Here is a 23,106-nt window from a genome sequence, read left to right on the forward strand (position 1 = left end):
TGTACACCCCAGTACGTTCCAGTCGTACCCCCACCCCAGTACGTGTCATACCCCCGTGTACCTACACCCCAGTACGTTCCAGTCGTACCCCCACCCCAGTACGTGTCGTACCACCGTCTATGTACACCCCTGTACGTTCGAGCCCCACCCCCACCCCTGTACGTGTCGTACCACCGTCTATGTACACCCCAGTACGTTCCAGTCGTACCCCCACCCCTGTACGTGTCGCACCACCGTGTACCTACACCCCAGTACGTTCCAGTCGTACCCCCACCCCAGTACGTGTCATACCCCCGTGTACCTACACCCCAGTACGTTCCAGTCGTACCCCCACCCCTGTACGTGTCGCACCACCGTGTACCTACACCCCAGTACGTTCCAGTCGTACCCCCACCCCTGTACGTGTCGCACCACCGTGTACCTACACCCCAGTACGTTCCAGTCGTACCCCCACCCCAGTACGTGTCGTACCACCGTCTATGTACACCCCAGTACGTTCCAGTCGTACCCCCACCCCAGTACGTGTCATACCCGCGTGTACCTACACCCCAGTACGTTCCAGTCATACCCCCACCCCAGTACGTGTCGTACCACCGTCTATGTACACCCCTGTACGTTCGAGCCCCACCCCCACCCCTGTACGTGTCGTACCACCGTCTATGTACACCCCAGTACGTTCCAGTCGTACCCCCACCCCAGTACGTGTCATACCCCCCTGTACCTACACCCCAGTACGTTCCAGTCGTACCCCCACCCCTGTATGTGTCGCACCACTGTGTATGTATTTATGTATTTATTGCTTATTGAGCGCAGCTGTCACCCAAAGGGTATCCTGGCGCTGAGACCTAACCGTGCATCTATTAAACAGCTACATTACTCTGGGGAACAAGTAAGTTTTAAGGCTCTTTTTAAAAGTGAGCAGATCAAGGCAGCTCCTTAATGCTAAGGGGAGAGTGTTCCACAGCGTGGCAGCCGCAAAACTAAAAGCGCGACCACCCATTCTCGTTCTATTAATTTTAGGGACTTTTACCAAGAACGCCGAAGATGATCTTAAAGGTCTGGCTGCCTGATACCAGAGGAAGAGAGTCTGAAGAGGTATTGGTCCCAGTCCATGCAGGGCCCTAAAAACAAGGCAGAGAGCCTTAAACGCAATTCTCTGCTGGACTGGGAGCCAGTGTAAATCGGCCAAAGCTGCCGATGAAGAGGCGGACCGTGGTCGAGACAAGGCCAGTTTAGCGGCCATATTCTGTATCCTTTGTAGCTTTAGGACCAGAGTCTTTGGGGCACCCAGAAGTAGTGCGTTGCAGTAGTCAATCCTGCTAAGAATGGAACTACGCACTACCTCAGCTCTGGAGCCCCGTGGGAGAAGTGGCAAGATTTTCCGTAGAGCACGGAGCAAACCCATACATGTTGCTGCCGTTTTGTTTACGGAGGCATCGAGCTGCAAATTGGGTTCGAATAGAACTCCCAGGTTGCGAGCTGAATCTGCCGCCTCCACCGAGCCTGGGATGGACACTGGCCAAAAATCGGCCGGTAGTGTACGGGGAGTTCGGTCCAAGGAGCAGTAGAGTACCTCCGTTTTTGACCCATTGAATTGCAACGCATTGGCTCGCAGCCATGCTGCTGTGGCTGCCATACAACGGTGAAAGGCATCCCTTGAAATGGACTCAGAACCCTCAAATGAAAAGATCAACTGAGTGTCATCGGCATAGTTGACAACAGATATGCCGAATGACTTTATCAGTGCTATCAAGGGACGGAGATATATATTAAATAGGATCGGGCTAATTGCCGATCCTTGAGGGACTCCCTGTTTCACCCGCCTAGTGGCTGATCGAAAAGGTGGTAGTGCCACGGCTTGTTGTCGGTTGTCCAAATAGGACGTGAGCCAATCTAGGGCCAGACCGCACACTCCCGCACTCCGAAGACGGCCAAGTAGTACTTCATGGTCCACCGTGTCGAACGCGGCCGACATGTCAAGTAGCAGCAAGAATGCAGACTTGCCCTTGTCGACTCGCGTTCGCAGATCGTCCAACACGGTGACCAAGGCCGTCTCGGTGCCGTGCGCTGGCCTGAAGCCAAATTGTGCAGCATCCAGACACAGATTTGTTTCTAGGAAGTTGGATAAGGCTCTTGTGACCCATCTCTCGAGGATTTTTATCGCAAATGGTAATAGCGAAATTGGCCTGTAATTAGCCGCGCAGAGAGGGTCCAGAGAAGCCTTTTTCAACAGAGGTGTTACAATAGCCAACTTCCAGCTGTCTGGGACTGACGCTGTGGTCAATGATTGACAGCAGATGGAGTGCAACGGCGGGAAAAGCTCCTCTTGAAAAGCCTTCCAGATCTTATGAGGCATTGGATCCAGCGGTGATCCTGACGATACACTGCTTGCCAGGATAACAAATTCCTCTAACGAGGGAACGGGAAAGCTGGACAACTGAGGCATACCTTCCTTGTTAGGTGCCCAATTGGAGTCCAGGTTGTCAGACGGGTCCAAAGGAGAGACTGCGGGTGTTGCAGATTGTTCAGAATTTTTGAGTCCAGTCAGAATAGTCCTGATTTTCTCCTCAAATGCAAGGGCCAGCGAGTCGCACAGTGCCTGCGAGGCCGGGATAGTAGACGCCATGCAAGGCGGGTCAGACAGTCGTACCCCCACCCCTGTACTTGTCGCACCACCGTGTACCTACACCCCAGTACGTTCCAGTCATACCCCCACCCCTGTACGTGTCGCACCACCATGTACCTACACCCCAATACGTTCCAGTCGTACCCCCACCCCAGTACGTGTCGTACCACCGTCTATGTACACCCCTGTACGTTCGAGCCCCACCCCCACCCCTGTACGTGTCATACCCCCGTGTACCTACACCCCAGTACGTTCCAGTCATACCCCCACCCCTGTACGTGTCGCACCCCCCTGTACCTACACCCCAGTACGTTCCAGTCATACCCCCACCCCAGTATGTGTCATACCCCCGTGTACCTACACCCCAGTACGTTCCAGTCGTACCCCCACCCCAGTATGTGTCGTACCACCGTCTATGTACACCCCAGTACGTTCGAGCCCCACCCCCACCCCTGTACGTGTCGCACCACCGTCTATGTACACCCCAGTACGTTCGAGCCCCACCCCCACCCCTGTACGTGTCGCACCACCGTCTATGTACACCCCAGTACGTTACGGTCCTACCCCCAACACAACCTCCTAAGTACGGAGCGCACCCCAGGCCCCAACATCACAACCGCATGTACGAGTCGTACCAACCCACACACAAGGACAGCACCGTACAACCAAATGGCCCATCTACACACCGTACACACGCTCAAAACGCACGTACACAACCAGGACAAAACAAAACAACACAAGAAGACACTATTCGAATGGCACAAAGCCACTAAACATGGCCAACAAACACTACAAATACACCTTCACTGACCTGCAACTGCCAAAGACAAACAGAGGGCCAAAACACCACCACTACTTATAACACACCCACCCAAAATTCAAACACTGCCACACCCACCCATGGACCAATAAAAAGGGCCCACACACACAAACCATGAGCCTTTGCAACAGACTCACTGCTGCCAGACACCACAGAACCATACAACAAGCTACACCACACCTTACACTTGCACACCTTCACACAACCACCCTCACAAACACCCCCTCATCACATTCACACACACACAACCATCCACACACACCCCCCAACATCCACACACACCCCCCCACCATCCCCACCCACACCCCTCACCATGCCCACTACCAAGAATCCAAAGTTCAGTAACCGAGAGTTGGAGGTCCTTGTTGATCAAATCCTCAGAGTCGAGCCACAGATCTTTGGAACATTGGTCAGAAACACCAGCCTGGCAGCAAAAACAGCCATGTGGCAGACCATCGTCGATGCTGTGAATGCTGTTGCGGACACCAGGAGGACCAGGCAGGAATGCCAGAACAGGTGGTACGATCTGCGGAGGAGGGTCAGAGCCAAGAGGCAGGAGGAACACGACCAGGCCAACGCCACCGGAGGAGGGCCCTCCCGCAGACCCGTACAGTACCATCCCTGGGAGGAGAGGGTGATGGCCATACTGCCGGTGGAGGCAGTCGAAGGATTAGAAGGACTCCGAGACCCGGGTGAGTACACAAACAACGCACCTCACATGGGGGGAACGGCATCCACAACCAAAATCACTAACAGGCACGCAACCACCACAAGCCATCGCATTACTCAACCACACTCCATGAGCACGCACATGCCACTGCTGCCACCATGCCCCATGCACCCAGCTGGACAATGGCAAGTCACAGAAGACAACAACACATGACACGGTAACCCGGATTGCGGGAGGCTGGGCCCCAAAAATCACATAGTGCGACTCCGAAGCAGACAACAATGCACTCTGCCCATATGGCCTAGGTCACAGCCAGACAAACAGTGTGTCCCAACACAGGAATGACTTGCCAGCAAATGGCGGACGCCTTGCATCAACACATGGGGGTGAAGGCACTGTTTTGCACATGACAGCAGCTAATGAACAGCCAACATTGTGAAAGAGTGGCAGCACACACCACCACAGCAGCAGCGCACAGACACACATCACACCCAATGGGTGCCTGGAGATCAGAAACAAACTCACATCAACAAGCCAAGGGCCACTCAAAGATCTGCTAACAGTGTGTGCCCAGGAAGCTGGGCTGAGGTGACAGAGGGTGACACACAGAGGGAGGGAGAGGGGGACAGAGAGGGAGGGAGAGGGGGACAGAGAGGGAGGGAGAGGGGGACAGAGAGGGAGGGAGACACAGGGAGACGGACAGAGGGAGGAGGCTGACACACAGAGGGAGGGAGAGGGTGACAGAGAGGGAGGGAGAGGGGGACAGAGAGGGAGGGAGAGGGGGACAGAGAGGGAGGGAGACACAGGGAGACGGACAGAGGGAGGAGGCTGACACACAGAGGGAGGGAGAGGGTGACAGAGAGGGAGGGAGAGGGGGACAGAGAGGGAGGGAGACACAGGGAGACGGACAGAGGGAGAAGGCTGACACACAGAGGGAGGGAGAGGGTGACAGAGAGGGAGGGAGAGGGGGACAGAGAGGGAGGGAGAGGGGGACAGAGAGGGAGGGAGACACAGGGAGAGCAAATCAGCCGTGTGGTGTGTGGGAATGTCTGCTCGTCAGCAGGTAGACTGCGTGCATGTAGCCAAGGGTGGCCCGTGCCAGAACCCCCCCTCTTCTCCATGGCAAAACACAGGGCCATGTCACAACCTGTGCACGAGCACAATGGCAGCTACCTGCATCACATAAGTGTGTGGAACAAATCCATGTGCACATGTACAGTGCTACACGGAAGGCGCCAATGCATGGCTCGCAACACCTGCCCACTCCACTGCTGACTGCAGTCACACTTGACGCAGCAAGTAAGACTGTGCCACACATAGTTAAAGGTGCCAAAGTGGTGCCCAAGGGACACACCCATGCACAAGTGCACTGTGAGTGGAATGCAAGACAGATCCTAATTCCAAGAGGAAATGTGCCAACTTAGGAAATGATGAAACATGGATGTTGCATGGACCAAACTTAACATTGTCTCTCTCACACACAGGTCAACGTCGTGGTGCACCCCCCAACACTGGGGGGGAACACTCACAGGACCCGGATCTGCAGGAGCCTGATCCCACCGGCAGCGACCACTCTCACCACTCTGTGGACGACCCCGACCGACCTGGCCCCTCTGGTGTCCAACCGCCTGCAGCACCTGCGTCAGGTACAACTGTGCCAACCACCACCCCCACTCCTGCCACATCCCAGGAGACACCCAGGATCCCTGCCCCAACACCACAATGCAGCCAGGCTGGCCAGGAGGGACACGGTGTCCCGGGCACCCAGGAGGAGGCAGGCGACAACGCCAATGCCACCCCTCAGGGGTCCCGGAGACCCGATGTGCCCACAAGGGCAGGCCAGGCGCAAGTGGGCAGGGGTGGTGGGAGTGGAGGACGGCGGAGGCACGAGCCTGACCAGTTGGCTGGGGATCCGGTATTTTCCCATGTCCGTAACATCCTGGACTCATACCGGCAGGACACCACGGGCATGGCCCAGGTTGTGTCCACCCTCAATGAGATCAAGGGGAGCCTCGATGAGATAAAGACCCAGCAGGCCCAGCAACATGCGGAGCTACATGCCTGTCTACTGGTACACCAACGGAGGATGGAGGACAGACAGGCTGAGCAAGTGACGGCATTCCAGGGGATTCACGCTACACTCCGTCGGATGGCCGACAACATGGCCGACCCTCCCTGTGCCAGAAGGCGGAGAACATCACCACCCACAGGGAGGGATCAGGAGGAGGAGGAGGAGGAAACATCCGACGGAGCATCCCAGATGTCGTCACGGCCTGCTGGTGAGGTTCCCCGCAGGAGGCCGGGTCGTCCACGGAAAGGACCGTGAGGGTCGGCGCTACATCACCATCTCCCAGGACACCTGGCCTGGCACCTGGCCCACTGGAGCAACAGCATCACAGCATCAAGAGACATTCTCTGCCACATGGCCCTGCTGGTCACTGGCTGACCAATGTTGACAAAGACTGTGGCATGGACTCTGAGGACATCCAATGGCAAGGACACCAACTCCCCTACTGAACTTTGGATTCAAAATTCCCGGAAAGACACTCACTTTGTTTCCCCCCCCCCCCCCCAATAATAAATCACACTATGAAGAGTAGATGCCTGCTGGTAGCATTATTACCTAACATGTGTCTTGTAAAGTCAAAACATGCCTGAGTCATCTTTTGTCTTCAACCACCCACACCCTGGGGCCTGAGTCTGGCACAGGACACATGGGTCACAGTGTATTAGGCAAGACAGACATGGAGCACCATACACACCCGTGATGGGCCCAACAAGCTGAGGGGGTTACCGAACAACCGTGCTGACACACACATTGAGTACAGCAACAGTCATGTGCAGAGGTCAGGGATCCAGTCCAGTGTCCTGGGGGGCACCCAGGTATGTGTAGACAGGTGGCAGAAACATGTCCTGCAAGCTTGAGTCCGGTGGATGCAGAGAATGGGGCCTGGCCAATGTTGGATGCATGGGGATGGCACATGTCACAATACCCACACAGTCATGGACATCATGCCCAATACACAGTCTCAGCCCACACACACAGCTTGCATCTTGCCACTCGACACATTGACACATAGCCACAATCAGGGAATACCATGCCAGACAAGCAGGATGCACCGTGGCAACACACCAGCATTGACTGAGAAGAGGCACCTTGGAGGCATAGGGACACCTTTATTAGTCATGTATTCGGGATTGCAGAGGCAACTCGAAGTACACATGAACACATCATGTGGAGTAACATGTGGGTCCAACACTGGCACCCCCTTCAGCAGCACACATGCCTGTTCGCCATGGAACTGGCACACAAGCGTCGGCTAACAGCTAAATACCCACAGCTGCACACGGAGAGCCTGCCATACACCATAGATCCGCGGATGTCGAAGTCCCACACCATGTCAAGCCAATGCTAACCAAATGTGTCCGAGGGCAGTGTCACACACATTGATGCCATCATCACAATCCCCTATCCCATCACTGATGACTGTCAACCAGGCAGACCATCTATTCAGGTGTACACATCTGCATGTCGTGTCCCATGGGGATGCGACATGGCTGCAGAGGAACCAAACACCGACAGGGGCAGTGTGCACACATCGTGAACAACTGCCACACCCAATACACCCCAGATGCATCCCTTACCCCATGGAGACTTCCAAACGTGTCCGTGCCTGTAACGCTGAGTCAGCCCACGATGTCATGTCCATGAGGAATAGCAGTGCCACAACAATGCAACCAGCAGACGGCATGCGCAGGTACCTGGGGAAGAGAAACACACAAGAAGTCAGCCACAAAAAGCACAGCCACTTGCATGTGCATGTACTCGACACATGTATGGATGACAACATGCTAGGTCACAATTATGACTGAGGAAGTACACCCATCACTGGCACCATCACTCCAGTGACACACCCACACACACCTCTGACTCACGTGCCATACATGCAGGTGGAGACACACATCACAACGCATGCCACACGGGGACCAATGCGTGCACACTCAGACACTGGTACTCACCACTATGCAAAGAATTCGCGTATGAGCCGAGTCCGGATGTCCTCTTGTGGCTCCACATCCTCCACATCACTAGCCCCATTGCCAAGCCCTTCATCCTCCACGGGTGGATGGTCCTCGTCATGTTGATTCAGGATGAGTGGCACAGCTCTCTCAACTGCCATGTTGTGCAGCATGCAGCAGCCCATGAAGATCTTGCAGACCTTCGCAGGGGCATATGGGAGTGCGCCGCCGGCCTTGTGGAGGCACCTGAATCGGCTCTTCAGCATGCCAAACATCCTCTCTATCACTCGCCTTGTCCGGCCATGGGCGGTGTTGTAGCGGAGCTGGGCCGGCGTGATGGGGTTGCGGAGAGGTGTGAGCAGCCAAGGCATGTTGGGATAGCCAGCGTCCCTTACATGGAAAGCACATGGTCATCGTTAGAAGTGGTGAAGCGGTCGTGCTGGTAGGCTATACTGAATACAGGACAGACAGACTGTACCCACCAACAACACATGCCCGTTCGTTGCACAGCTGCATCATCATATCAGGCATCCCGCTACGCCTCATGATGTAGGCATCGTGTGCTGATCCTGGAAAACGAGCACAGACATGTGAAATCACCATGTTGGACAGACACACCACAAGGGCATTGATGGAGTGGTAGTGCTTCCGATTGCGGTACGCCACCTCCCGTGTGTGTGGTGGTACCAAAGCTACATGTGTCCCATCTATGGACCCAATGACATGGGGCATCCCTCCCAGGGCATAGAATCCACGCTTGACCTCAGTCATCTGTTCAGGGGTTGGGAACTTGATGAAGTCATCCAGGTGAATCAACATGGCCTCTAAGAAATCATGCAGCACACCACTGAACGTGCTCTGGGACATGCCACCAACATGAGCTATGGTATTTTGAAAGGTACCCGTGGCAAGAAAATGTAGGGCAGCCATTACCTTCAGCTGGGGTGTCAGTGCTGTGGGATACCTGTGCTGCGGTTGCAGGTGTGGTGCCAGTCTCGCCGTCAACTCCAGAATCAATGGTTGGGTGAAGCGGTTGAGCCGGATGCTGTCATTATCCTGCATGGCAGCCAAGTCTGGAATTCTTCGGGCAAGAGGCGGTGCTCTGCAGTAATTTGGAAGTGACAACGAAGAGTGAGTGCACTACGACAACAACTCATGTGTACTGAGCACATGTAAATCTGGCAATACACACATGCTACATAGGGAGTCAGGTATGTGCTACATGGCCAGGACACGTATGGATGCAAGTTGACACTCCTTCAAAGACCCAGCTACACACGGAGATTGAGAACCTCCCCATGCCACGCCATGGGAATAGCTGTGTCCCAGTGCAAGTGAACAGCCAGACGCAACACAGGAGTGACATACGCCCACACATCAGCAGCAGTAGGATGCCGATTGCAGAGATTGGTAGCGGAACACTGGAGCCACAGGTCACATGACATTACACTAGGCCAGCCCACACACCTTGCCATGAAGGTGCACATGTCATGACTCACCACACATACCTTGTGAGGATGCTGACATGTCCTTGTCACGCTACTCCGTGTCCCATGCATACATGTGCACCTCACATCCGATACCACATGTGGCATGGTGTGCGGAACAGTGTGCAATGACAATCTACACACAGACACATGTTTGTTGCTGCAACGGCTGCAGCTTTTGAGGGTGCTCCAACATCAACCTGATGGGAAGCCCCCACACATACATGACATAGTCACATTGTGCACCGTGGGTAGTGACAAGTCAGGTGTCATAACCCCTGGACCGGGCATCAGGGGACACTTCCGTGTGTTGGTGTCCATGCCATGCCAGTGACGCTCACCCCAAGTGCGCAGTACGACATGCACACATGTCAAAGGAGTCAAGGGCATGCCTGGCACACATCGCACCATCACACAGTACATCTGTACACATCTCATCATACATCTGGTGCCTTCTCAACTCAGGAGTAATGTTCCACATCACAGGCCTTTCACACCTGTGCCCCACACATGTAGTGATGCACAGACGATGCCTCGATGTCAATTAATGGACAAGTATGTCCATCCATGGACAAGTATGTCCGCCCTATCCCTACCTGTGTGCCGCCTGTCACCACTGTGATGTGTGAATACCGCTGTACTGCTGCAAAGAGGGCCTGTGTACATTCCCATATCACTATGGGAGTGCTGCCGTATGTGTACCCATCGTGATGGCGAGCGTACAGGCATGTGTACGGCCCGTACCACTACGAGTACGCATACGCGAGGCCACACATACTGATAGGGAGCGTACAGGCGTGTGTACGCTCCCTATCAGTATGTGTGGCCTCGCGTATGCGTACTCGTAGTGGTACGGGCCGTACACACACCTGTACACTCCCTATCAGTATGGGTGGGCTCACGTATGCGTACTCGTAGTGGTACGGGCCGTACACACGCCTGTACGCTCCCTATCAGTATGGGTGGGCTCGCGTATGCGTACTCATAGTGGTACGGGTCGTACACACGCCTGTACGCTCCCTATCAGTATGGGTGGGCTCGCGTATGCGTACTCGTAGTGGTACGGGCCGTACACACGCCTGTACGCTCCCTATCAGTATGTGTGGCCTCGCGTATGCGTACTCGTAGTGGTACGGGCCGTACACACGCCTGTACGCTCCCTATCAGTATGTGTGGCCTTGCGTATGCGTACTCGTAGTGGTACGGGCCGTACACACGCCTGTACGCTCCCTATCACTACGAGTACGCATACGTGAGCCCACCCATACTGATAGGGAGCGTACAGGCGTGTGTACGGCCCGTACCACTACGAGTACGCATACGTGAGGCCACACATACTGATAGGGAGCGTACAGGCGTGTGTACGCTCCCTATCAGTATGTGTGGTTCGCGTATGCGTACTCGTAGTGATAGGGAGCGTACAGGAGTGTGTACGCTCCCTATCAGTATGGGTGGCCTCGCGTATGCGTACTCGTAGTGATAGGGAGTGTACAGGTGTGTGTACGGCCCGTACCACTACGAGTACGCATACGCGAGGCCACACATACTGATAGTGAACGTAGTCACGCGTGTACGGGCCATTGCAATGCATTTGGGGTGCCCTAGGGCCCCGGAACGCACCGTACCTGTGTGTGGAGCTCAAAATTACATAGGGGACACATGAGGGACAAGTATTAAGGACTACATGCATGCTGGTTGTCATGGAGACCAAGTTCAAAATTCGAATTTCTTCTGGAAGGTGAACAGCAGAAGTCAGTTGGAATAAAAATACTTTGTTGCAATGTGTTTGTGGAGCTGACATCATGCAGGAGAATGAAACCGATAGAGTACACACAGACTGCTAGGTTTGAAGGGATTGGTGGAAACATAGGATGCACATGTGAGTGACCAATCACTCTGTACTCCTGTGCATGAGACAGGGCAGAAAGGCACATATAAGGCAGCCAGGTCCCATGAGGGAGTACTTGCATGCACATCTTTGAATTCGTCGACCCAGCTGCTGCTACTGATTCCCTGGAACCATGTCAAGGGCTGTGGAGAGGTCACAGCCATTCACCCTGGAGGAGAACATGGCATTGCTGGATGTGATCCTCCCACAGTACCCCATGCTGTATGGGCGACCAGGGTATCAGGTGAGTGCATAGGCCACTGGCACAGACTGTCCCTATGTTGTGACTGTGACTTCTGCCATTGTGTCCTGGTGTGACACACATGCCATGTACTGTTGGGGGGGTCCCAGGGGGGGGGGATGCCTGATGTCTCCCAGCAGTGCCCTGAGACAGGAGGGGTGTGTGCCTATCACTAACAGCTGTGCCCTGAGACAGGAGGGGTGGGTACAGTGTGCTTCCAGCAGTGCCCTGAGACAGGAGGGGTGGGTACAGAGTGCTCCCAGCAGTGCCCTGAGACAGGAGGGGTGTGTGCCTATCACTAACAGCAGTGCCCTGAGACAGGAGGGGTGTGTGCCTATCACTAACAGCAGTGCCCTGAGACAGGAGGGGTGTGTGCCTATCACTAACAGCAGTGCCCTGAGACAGGAGGGGTGGGTACAGAGTGCTCCCAGCAGTGCCCTGAGACAGGAGGGGTGGGTACAGAGTGCTCCCAGCAGTGCCCTGAGACAGGAGGGGTGTGTGCCTATCACTAACAGCAGTGCCCTGAGACAGGAGGGGTGTGTGCCTATCACTAACAACAGTGCCCTGAGACAGGAGGGGTGGGTACAGAGTGCTCCCAGCAGTGCCCTGAGACAGGAGGGGTGGGTACAGAGTGCTCCCAGCAGTGCCCTGAGACAGGAGGGGTGGGTACAGAGTGCTCCCAGCAGTGCCCTGAGACAGGAGGGGTGGGTACAGTGTGCTCCCAGCAGTGCCCTGAGACAGGAGGGGTGGGTACAGTGTGCTCCCAGCAGTGCCCTGAGACAGGAGGGGTGGGTACAGAGTGCTCCCAGCAGTGCCCTGAGACAGGAGGGGTGTGTGCCTATCACTAACAGCAGTGCCCTGAGACAGGAGGGGTGGGTACAGTGTGCTTCCAGCAGTGCCCTGAGACAGGAGGGGTGGGTACAGAGTGCTCCCAGCAGTGCCCTGAGACAGGAGGGGTGTGTGCCTATCACTAACAGCAGTGCCCTGAGACAGGAGGGGTGTGTGCCTATCACTAACAGCAGTGCCCTGAGACAGGAGGGGTGTGTGCCTATCACTAACAGCAGTGCCCTGAGACAGGAGGGGTGGGTACAGAGTGCTCCCAGCAGTGCCCTGAGACAGGAGGGGTGGGTACAGAGTGCTCCCAGCAGTGCCCTGAGACAGGAGGGGTGTGTGCCTATCACTAACAGCAGTGCCCTGAGACAGGAGGGGTGTGTGCCTATCACTAACAGCAGTGCCCTGAGACAGGAGGGGTGGGTACAGAGTGCTCCCAGCAGTGCCCTGAGACAGGAGGGGTGGGTACAGAGTGCTCCCAGCAGTGCCCTGAGACAGGAGGGGTGGGTACAGTGTGCTCCCAGCAGTGCCCTGAGACAGGAGGGGTGGGTACAGTGTGCTCCCAGCAGTGCCCTGAGACAGGAGGGGTGGGTACAGAGTGCTCCCAGCAGTGCCCTGAGACAGGAGGGGTGTGTGCCTATCACTAACAGCAGTGCCCTGAGACAGGAGGGGTGTGTGCCTATCACTAACAGCAGTGCCCTGAGACAGGAGGGGTGGGTACAGAGTGCTCCCAGCAGTGCCCTGAGACAGGAGGGGTGGGTACAGTGTGCTCCCAGCAGTGCCCTGAGACAGGAGGGGTGTGTGCCTATCACTAACAGCAGTGCCCTGAGACAGGAGGGGTGGGTACAGAGTGCTCCAAGCAGTGCCCTGAGACAGGAGGGGTGGGTACAGTGTGCTCCGAGCAGTGCCCTGAGACAGGAGGGGTGTGTGCCTATCACTAACAGCAGTGCCCTGAGACAGGAGGGGTGGGTGTGATGCACAGTGTGAGCCTTGATCAGTGATTGTGACATTGCCATCATTCCACCTGTGTACCCACTATGGCACGTACTGCTTTTTCCCTCACCAGAGGATCATGTCCCTATGACAAAGGTGCAATGCGTTGGCTGCATGACATGCCTTGTTGTTACCAGCTAATTTGTTATCAAATGTCTCTCTGTGACATGTGGCTGGTGTATTGATGTGGTGTCACTTGTTCTTCCTCACAGGTAGGCGCCACTGCCAAGGAGCAGATCTGGCTGACCGCCGTCAGTGCCGTGAGGGGTGTGGATGGTCGGAGGCGGAGCCTGTCCCAGGTGAGGAAACGCTGGCAGGATATCCGGTGCTGGACGCGGAGGATTGCACGGGTCCTGCTGGAGGACTCACCTGAGAGTCACAAGAACCGCGGGCGCCGCCGTCTGAGCCACCTCCACAGGCGTGTGCTGCCGGTGGTCTTTCCAGACTTGGATAGGCGCTTACAGGCGAAGCAGCAGCCGGAAGGGGGTAGGTACATGTGTGTGTTTTGTGTCACCGGCATTTGTAAGGGCACAGTAGCATGAATTCACTGCCAGGGTTTAAAGGTGCTGTGCAGATCCATTTTGCCCCAGTATAGCGCTGCGCCCCTGCCACCCTTCCCCTCCTTGCAATGTGTTCCCTGGTCTGTGTGTAGTCACTCCTTCACAAGGTAATGTAGGCTGGCGCTTTGTCCACGAGAACTATGCCTGTAGCATCATGTGTGGGGGTGGTGTGTAACAGGTTTTGGGACCTTGGCTGTGCCCTGTCAAGTTCACTGCATGTGGGTTCCATGTCAGTTGGCACTGATGCTGACTCCAGACATGGGAGTTGGTCTCTCATGTGTCATGCCTTACAGCGCGCATGTCCTATGTAGTGGCCTGTGACATGATGTGCATGAGTGTGCGATACGCATAGTGCAGGGATGGTGGCGTGGGTTGCAGTCATTACCATTCAGGAGCATGGAGTTGCGTGGCCACTACTGTCCCCTGGGGCACCTTTTCATCGGTGTTGTATGTGTCATCATAAACGTGGACACTCTCAGTGTCTACAGCGTAGGTTGTGCTCTGTGCCATTGTCCCCTGGCACCATGTATATAGACGTGCTATTTTGTACAGGTGTCCACTGTGCAGCCTGACCTGAATGTCCTTCTTCATACTCACAGTTGCTAGTGCCTGTGTGTCTTGTTATACTCATCTGAGGATGGGCACTGGTACCTCATTATTTGTACAGGCGCACCTTGGCTGTTTGGCGTCCAATCTTGCATTTTGCCTGCCCCTGTGTTTATCACCCAGACTATGAGATGTTGGTGCCACCTGTGTCTCAACTATTTGCCTCGTGTAGGGGGTGGTTGGGGCGGGCAAAGCCTATATGTCAAATCCAGATTTCTACTTGCTGGGTCTGGGCAGTGTGTGATGTTTGTCTGGACACACACGCAAGGTGCAGTGACCGAGTCATGTTGTGCATGTTTTCAGCATTACCTATGCAGCATGTGTCTCAAGTTCATGGATATGGTCCCTGGTCATCGGTATTTTCGCCAACGCTGTGTGGTGCAGATGCAGTGCTGGATTGTCCCCAGGGCCTGGGTGCTATGTCAGACTCCGTTTCCTGTCTTTAGCTATTGTCTCATGCTCTCCATGGTATTTCAGTGGCATGGTGGCTCAACCAACTGTGTGTTTCATGCCCTACATCGGTACCTTGTTTAGTAGATGTTAGGGATCTTCCTTTTCAGGCTATGCAATGTTACCTATGTAGATTGGACTCATGTGACAGATGTGTACAGGTGTCTGATTAATTTCTGTCTCTCCACCCTGCCCACAGCATCGTCGGGGGACACAGAGGGAGACATGGACACAGACCAGGCGGAGGGACCGAGCACCAGTGCCACCGCCCCCTCAGTTCCCATCAGCCGCCTCCCACTTGCTCGTGTCCCTTCTCAGCGTGCCCGGTCACCGCATGTCTCCTTCATGCCAGGCACCGCACCCCCTGCCCCTGTCTCCACTGCTGCCGCCAATGCTGAGTCTGTGGACATCCAGCGGCAACTGCAGGTTGGTCAGGCTGCGATCCTTAATGTCCTCCATGCCCACGGGAAAACCCTCAACAACATCGAGGCATACTTGGAGGGCATTCATTCATCGCAGGCTGACCAACGCAACTTGCTGAGGTCCATAGACTCAACACTGACTGCAGCAGTGGGTCTCCTGCAGCGCGACCTCCCCCCACCTACCCCTGCCCCATCCACACTTCCCACTCCCATGCCTGTCCCACGTACACCCAGACGTCGGCATGCACCCACATCAACAGACACAGGCACCACACCAGCAGGGAAGGTCCACCGCACTCCTCCTGACACGCACACACAGGGTGAGGTAGGCACACCCACTGGGTCGGGGGGCAAACGTGTGACACGCAGCCATAGTGGGAGTCTGCATTCCACCCAGTCCACTCCCTCCAAATCCCCTCCCCTCAGCTCTCCTGGCCACATCTCCCCCAAGGACTCCTTCATGGCCGCTCTGTCCCTGAGCCCCACAGTGACACCACCCCGCAAGCGGTCAAGGAAGTCCTCGGTCACGGTGGTTGATTCTCCCCCCCTGTCTACGCCCTCCCCCGGTGGCGCTGCGACCCATCCCTCTGACCCCCCCCCTCCTTGGGGCCTGTGGATCCTTCGGGTGCAGGGGACTCCCTGGAGGACCTTGTGTTGGACAGGCCACACGAAGGGCTTGCTCCCTCCCCGCATCACGGGCCCAAGCCACCACCGGCTCCCTCGGCCGGGTCAAGCCGCCATCTTGGGCCCTGCGCCACGAGGCCGCGTGGCCTCCCCCCGACCCTAACCCTGGGCCTGGCCGGCCCCGACATCCCGGCACCACCATCCACCCAGGAGGTGAGCGGACCACTTGGCAGGTCAATGGGAGAACGAAGCGCCAAGGACTCTCCCCCGCCAGGTGACGATCGCCTCCAGCTCCCCCAGGCACCGGCTCCACCCCCCGCTGGGTGTCTGGACACCTTCATCCCGGACCCCCCGACCTCCAAGTGCGAGGGTCCGGACATCAAAGGGCACCTGCCCTATAACTGGAGCAGCTCCGGAGCAGGAAGGCAGTTGTATCCTGGAGTCGAGAGACACCGAGAGAACTCAGCCTTGACGGACTACTGGCGCTGCCGTAGCCCTATCTTGTGAACTATCGACCTGCCTGCTGGCGCTGCCGCGGCCTTCTGCAACATCCATCCTCGTCGGGACCTGCTGGCGCTGCCGCGGCCCGTTGTAACGACCATCTTCACCGGGACCTGCTGGCGCTGCCGCGGACCGTACATCGACCATCTTCACCGGGACCTGCTGGCGCTGCCACGGACCGTACATCGACCATCTTCACTGGGACCTGCTGGCGCTGCCGCGGACTGTGTATCGACCATCTTCACTGGGACCTGCTGGCACTGCCGCGGCCCATACCAGCTAGACCACCAAGCTCGAGGATTGTGAGCTACCCACCATTCCACCTCAACTACCAGACTGGTAACCAGACTATCCCGCTACCCCCTTTTCCCATCTTGAGAGACTTGAATCGAGGGGACCCCTGAGTCCAAACCTCCTTGTACCTTTTCATCGTACCTTAAGTGCTTATAAAGAACGCTAACTCATCTCCTGGTGTGGTATCTGTCTGTGGGGGGGAAGTTATTGGTCTGTACGATCGCTGGAGACGGCTCTCCCCGGAGACCTCTCCCCTTGTCCTCGGCCGACCCTCCCGGTCCGTCTAACATTGGTGGCCAGCGGCGCGATCCGAATCAACGCGTAATCGTACAGAGAGTAGCTCACCCCACGACAAAACCACGATGTCAGCCAAAGATAGCGGTTCCAATGAAAAGTTCCAAATGGATAAGTTGGAAGAATATAGCCACCGCGAACTTAAACAATTCTGCATGGAACTAGGCATTGCTACCACCGGCCTGAGTACCAAAGATGATTTGAAGCGCGCCCTTGAGTCGTGGGCAGAAACTGGGATCACCGGATCCTCCGACCAAAACAGTGTCGCACCAGAGGGGAACGCCACGGCTCCCGAGGAGCGGGGAACGGGCCTCTCGCAGGAGGAGATCCAGGAAAGAGAAAGGACCAGATTACACGAGTTGGAAATGGCACGACTTAAGATGGACGGTGAACTAAAGTTAGCCGAGCAGAAACTAAATCTAGAGCATCTGCGGCTCCGAGAGGAGCGAGAAGAAAAGCAGAGACAGAGAGAGCTTGAGGAAAAAAGAATAACACTCGAACACGAGCGCAAACTGGCGGAAATAGAACTTCGGAAACAGAATAAAGAACCGGGGGTGCCTGAGCGACCGCACACCCCAGGGGCAACCGAGAAAAAAGTCCACATCCCCAAGGATGTTGTCCGAGAGTATGTCCGAGAAGACGACATACAGCAGTGGTTCAAAGCCTACGAGATCGCCATGACCTCCCACCGGATCGACCGGAGTGATTGGGGAGCTAGACTATGGGGGAGGTTCGTCAACGAAGGTCGCGATGCCCTGTTGCAGCTCCCAGATCACCAAATGTCGTCCTACGACCACATGAAGGCTGCCCTCCTCACCCGCTACGGCCTCACACCCGAGATGTACCGCCAGAGGTTCAGAGATTGCACCCGGATCCCGGGTACAACTTGGGTGGAGTACGTAAACTATTTCAGCCGAGCCTTCGAGGGTTGGATCAAGGGGAGCCATGTAACGACCTACGAACAACTCTTTAACCTTATGGTATGGGAACACCTGTCGAACAACTGCTTCGTCGAGCTCAGGCAGCACCTCCTCGACAGTAAATTGACCGACCCCCGGCAGCTCGCCGCTGAAGCTGACCGATGGGAGAGCACCCGAGTGGGCCGGAGAGGACCGCACGAGCAGAACCGAAACAACCAAGGCCAGCACCGTCCTCGGGGAGGAGGAGGAGGCCAGGGGCGAGGGAGAGACACCCTCCCGGCAACACCCGTGGCCAGCACCCCACCCCCGGCCGGCCGGGGAAACCCCCCGATGCGTCCAGGGTTCCGAGCCAATGTCACGTGCCACCGATGCCAGCGAGTCGGCCATTACGCCAATGACCCGAGCTGCCCGCAGAACCAAACACCCAAGCCCCGCCAGGTAGCTGCCGCCGCCCTGGGGGAAGAACGACTATCAGAGGAACAGGAAGAGTATGACCCGGCCCAGCAAGAGTGGGAACCGGCCGCCATGGTTCTAGCGTGCCTAGGGGGAAAAGACATAGTCCCGCGGGCTCCCCTACCCGCCAACACCAGGAAATACGGTCAGTGGGTGACCATTAATGGGCATCGGGCCGAGGCCTTACGTGACACAGGCGCCAGTGTGACGGCCGTCCGCTGTCACCTGGTGAAACCCGAGCAGATCCTGCCGAACGTTCTCTGCCCCGTCCGCTCAGCCGACAATTCCGAAAGTCTGTGTCAAATGGCCTGCGTCCCCTTCGAATGGGGAGGGGTCTCCGGCCTGTTGAAAGTGACGGTCCGGGATGATGCCCCCGTGGACTGCCTCCTGGGGAATGACCTTGAGAGTTCCCCGTGGGCCACCGTCGAGAGAAGAGAGCACCTGGGGATGCTGGGCCTCCCGGACTGGGCCTGCGTAACCACCCGGTCCATGGCCGCCCGTGCCGTTCCCCGACCAGAAGAACCGGAATGGCCAGCACCTCCGCCCCCGGTCGCCCCAGTAGAAGACAACGACGAGGCCAACCCCCCGGAGCCAACGACCGAAGGGGACGCACAACCCCAGGACGTCCCCGGCCTGGCTCAGTGGCGTCAAGAAGGGGGGCCCACCCAAGAACAGTTCCGCCAGGAGCAAAAGACCTGCCCCTCCCTCGAGGGACTCCGCCAACAAGCCAGCGCCCAGAGCGCAGGGGACTCCACCGGAACTCACTGGGTCTACTGGGAGAACGACCTGCTATACAGCGAACAGAGAATCGCAGAGCTAGGGGCCGGTCGAGTACTGGTGGTACCTCTCCGCTTCAGAGACTTCCTGCTCAACCTGGCCCACGATGTCCCCCTGGCTGGACACCTGGGCCAAGACAAAACTTACAGTCGCCTAGTGACCCACTTTTTCTGGCCGAAGATGCGGAACGACGTCCTGAACCACTGCCGGTCCTGCCCCACGTGCCAGGCCAGCGGGAAGAGTGGCCGTAAGCTGAAGGCCCCTCTACAACCCTTCCCGGTGGTCACCACCCCGTTCGAGAGGGTAGGAATAGACATTGTGGGGCCCCTGGACCCCCGCACGGCACAAGGACATAGGTTCATCCTGGTACTGGTGGATCACGCCACCCGCTACCCCGAGGCGGTGCCTCTACGAACTGTAACAGCTCCGGTGGTTGGCCGGGCCCTAATGGGGATCTTCTCCCGGGTGGGCTTCCCCCGAGAAGTCGTCAGCGACCGAGGCACGAACTTCATCTCCAAATACATGAAGTCCCTCTGGCAACAGTGCGGGGTCACCTACCGATTCACGACCCCCTATCACCCCCAAGGGAACGGACTAGTGGAACGATTCAACCGCACTCTCAAGGGGATGATTGGGGGATTGGAAGAGCCCCTCCGTCGCCAGTGGGATGTACTACTCCCGTGCCTCCTCTTCGCCTACCGAGAAGTTCCCCAGAAGTCCCTCGGTTTTAGCCCTTTCGAACTCCTGTACGGGCACCCTGTGCGAGGGCCCCTCAGCCTAGTCAAAGAAGGTTGGGAGATGGCCCCCCTGAAGACCCCTCCAGACGTCTTCAAGTACCTCCTGGCCCTACGTAATCAGACCCGGCGCTTCAGGGAGATGGCCAAGGCGAACCTCGAGGCCAGCCAGGAAGACATGAAGAGATGGTACGATCACAATGCCTCCTCCGTCGAGTTCGAACCTGGACAGCAAGTGTGGGTGATGTCCCCCACCGAACCATGTGCCTTGCAAGATAAGTGGACGGGGCCCTTCAAGGTGGTCGAGCGCAAAAGCCCCGTCACTTACCTCATCGACCTGGGGACCCCCCGGAACCCCCTTCGGGTCCTCCACGCCAACAGACTCAAACCACACTTTGTGCGCTCAGAACTCAGCCTCCTGATGGCTACAGACAGTGGAGCAGAGGAGGACTCCGAACCCCTCCCGGATCTCCTGAAGACTCAGGAGAACGACGGTTCCGTGGACGGGGTCCGGCTCTCCGATGCCCTCACCCCAGAGCAACGCCAGGGCTGCCGGGACCTCCTGCTGCGGTTCGCTTCACTGTTCTCCCTCACTCCCGGGGTCACCCCTTGGTGCTTGCACGACGTGGACACCGGGGACAGTCCCCCTATCCGACACCGGGCCTACCGCGTACCAGATCGGGTACGGGCCTGCATACAAGAGGAAGTGGCCAAAATGCTCACGATCGGGGTCATCGAGCCCTCGGACAGTCCCTGGGCCAGCCCGGTTGTATTGGTCCCCAAAGCCGCTGCCCCCGGCACCACACCTGAACTGAGATTCTGCGTCGACTACCGGGGCTTGAACGCTGTCACCCGAACCGACGCTCATCCTATCCCCAGAGCGGATGAATTGATCGACCGGCTGGGGGCCGCCCGCTACCTCAGTATCTTCGACCTAACAGCGGGCTACTGGCAGATCGGTCTCACACCCCGGGCTCAAGAACGATCCGCCTTCTCTACCCCCGATGGCCACTACCACTTCAAGGTCATGCCCTTTGGCATGAAGAACGCCCCCGCTACATTTCAACGTCTTGTGAACCAGGTCTTGGCGGGGCTCGAAGAGTTCAGCGCTGCCTACCTGGACGATATCGCTGTATACAGCCGCCACTGGTCTGACCACCTCCTCCACCTCCAGGAGGTCCTACAGGCCCTCCAGCGGGCCGGCCTCACGATTAAGGCCGGCAAATGCCAAATTGGTCAAGGGTCCGTGACCTACCTGGGGCACCAGGTGGGGAGCGGGCTGGTGGCCCCGCTGCAACTTAAGATTGCTGCCATCCAGTCCTGGCAGCCCCCCGTCACCCAGACCGAAGTCCGAGCCTTCTTGGGGCTCACCGGCTACTACCGGCGGTTCGTGAGGGACTACGGCAGCATTGTGGGGCCCCTCACGGGTCTCACGTCCAAGAACCAACCGAAGCGGATTAACTGGACCCCCGATTGTCAAGCGGCCTTCGAAAAGCTGAAGGCCGCCCTGTGCACCGCCCCTGTGCTCCAGGCCCCCGATTACAGTCGGGAATTCGTAGTACAGACAGACGCCTCCGACCATGGCATCGGAGCGGTTCTTTCCCAAGTGAACCCCGAGGGTCATGACCAGCCGGTGGCCTTCATCAGCCGACGTCTCCTGGCCCGAGAACAGCGCTGGAGCACCATCGAGAGGGAGGCCTTCGCAGTGGTGTGGGCCCTCAAAAAGCTCCGGCCCTATCTCTTCGGTACCCACTTCCGGGTACAAACCGACCATAGACCCCTGCAGTGGCTGATGCAGATGCGGGGGGAAAACCCAAAACTATTGCGCTGGTCCATCTCCCTGCAGGGAATGGACTTCACCGTGGAGCACCGACCGGGCCAAGACCACGCCAACGCAGATGGCCTGTCCCGCTTCTTCCGCCTCGACGAGGAGAGTCCCCAAGGAGATGGGTGACTCTCCCCGCCTTCAGCTGGGGGGGACGCATGTTGGACAGGCCACACGAAGGGCTTGCTCCCTCCCCGCATCACGGGCCCAAGCCACCACCGGCTCCCTCGGCCGGGTCAAGCCGCCATCTTGGGCCCTGCGCCACGAGGCCGCGTGGCCTCCCCCCGACCCTAACCCTGGGCCTGGCCGGCCCCGACATCCCGGCACCACCATCCACCCAGGAGGTGAGCGGACCACTTGGCAGGTCAATGGGAGAACGAAGCGCCAAGGACTCTCCCCCGCCAGGTGACGATCGCCTCCAGCTCCCCCAGGCACCGGCTCCACCCCCCGCTGGGTGTCTGGACACCTTCATCCCGGACCCCCCGACCTCCAAGTGCGAGGGTCCGGACATCAAAGGGCACCTGCCCTATAACTGGAGCAGCTCCGGAGCAGGAAGGCAGTTGTATCCTGGAGTCGAGAGACACCGAGAGAACTCAGCCTTGACGGACTACTGGCACTGCCGTAGCCCTATCTTGTGAACTATCGACCTGCCTGCTGGCGCTGCCGCGGCCTTCTGCAACATCCATCCTCGTCGGGACCTGCTGGCGCTGCCGCGGCCCGTTGTAACGACCATCTTCACCGGGACCTGCTGGCGCTGCCGCGGACCGTACATCGACCATCTTCACCGGGACCTGCTGGCGCTGCCGCGGACCGTACATCGACCATCTTCACTGGGACCTGCTGGCGCTGCCGCGGACCGTGTATCGACCATCTTCACTGGGACCTGCTGGCGCTGCCGCGGCCCGTACCAGCTAGACCACCAAGCTCGAGGATTGTGAGCTACCCACCATTCCACCTCAACTACCAGACTGGTAACCAGACTATCCCGCTACCCCCTTTTCCCATCTTGAGAGACTTGAATCGAGGGGACCCCTGAGTCCAAACCTCCTTGTACCTTTTCATCGTACCTT

This window comes from Triturus cristatus, chromosome 6, assembly GCF_964204655.1.
Source record: "Triturus cristatus chromosome 6, aTriCri1.1, whole genome shotgun sequence".
In the NCBI taxonomy this organism is placed as follows: Eukaryota; Metazoa; Chordata; class Amphibia; order Caudata; family Salamandridae; genus Triturus; species Triturus cristatus.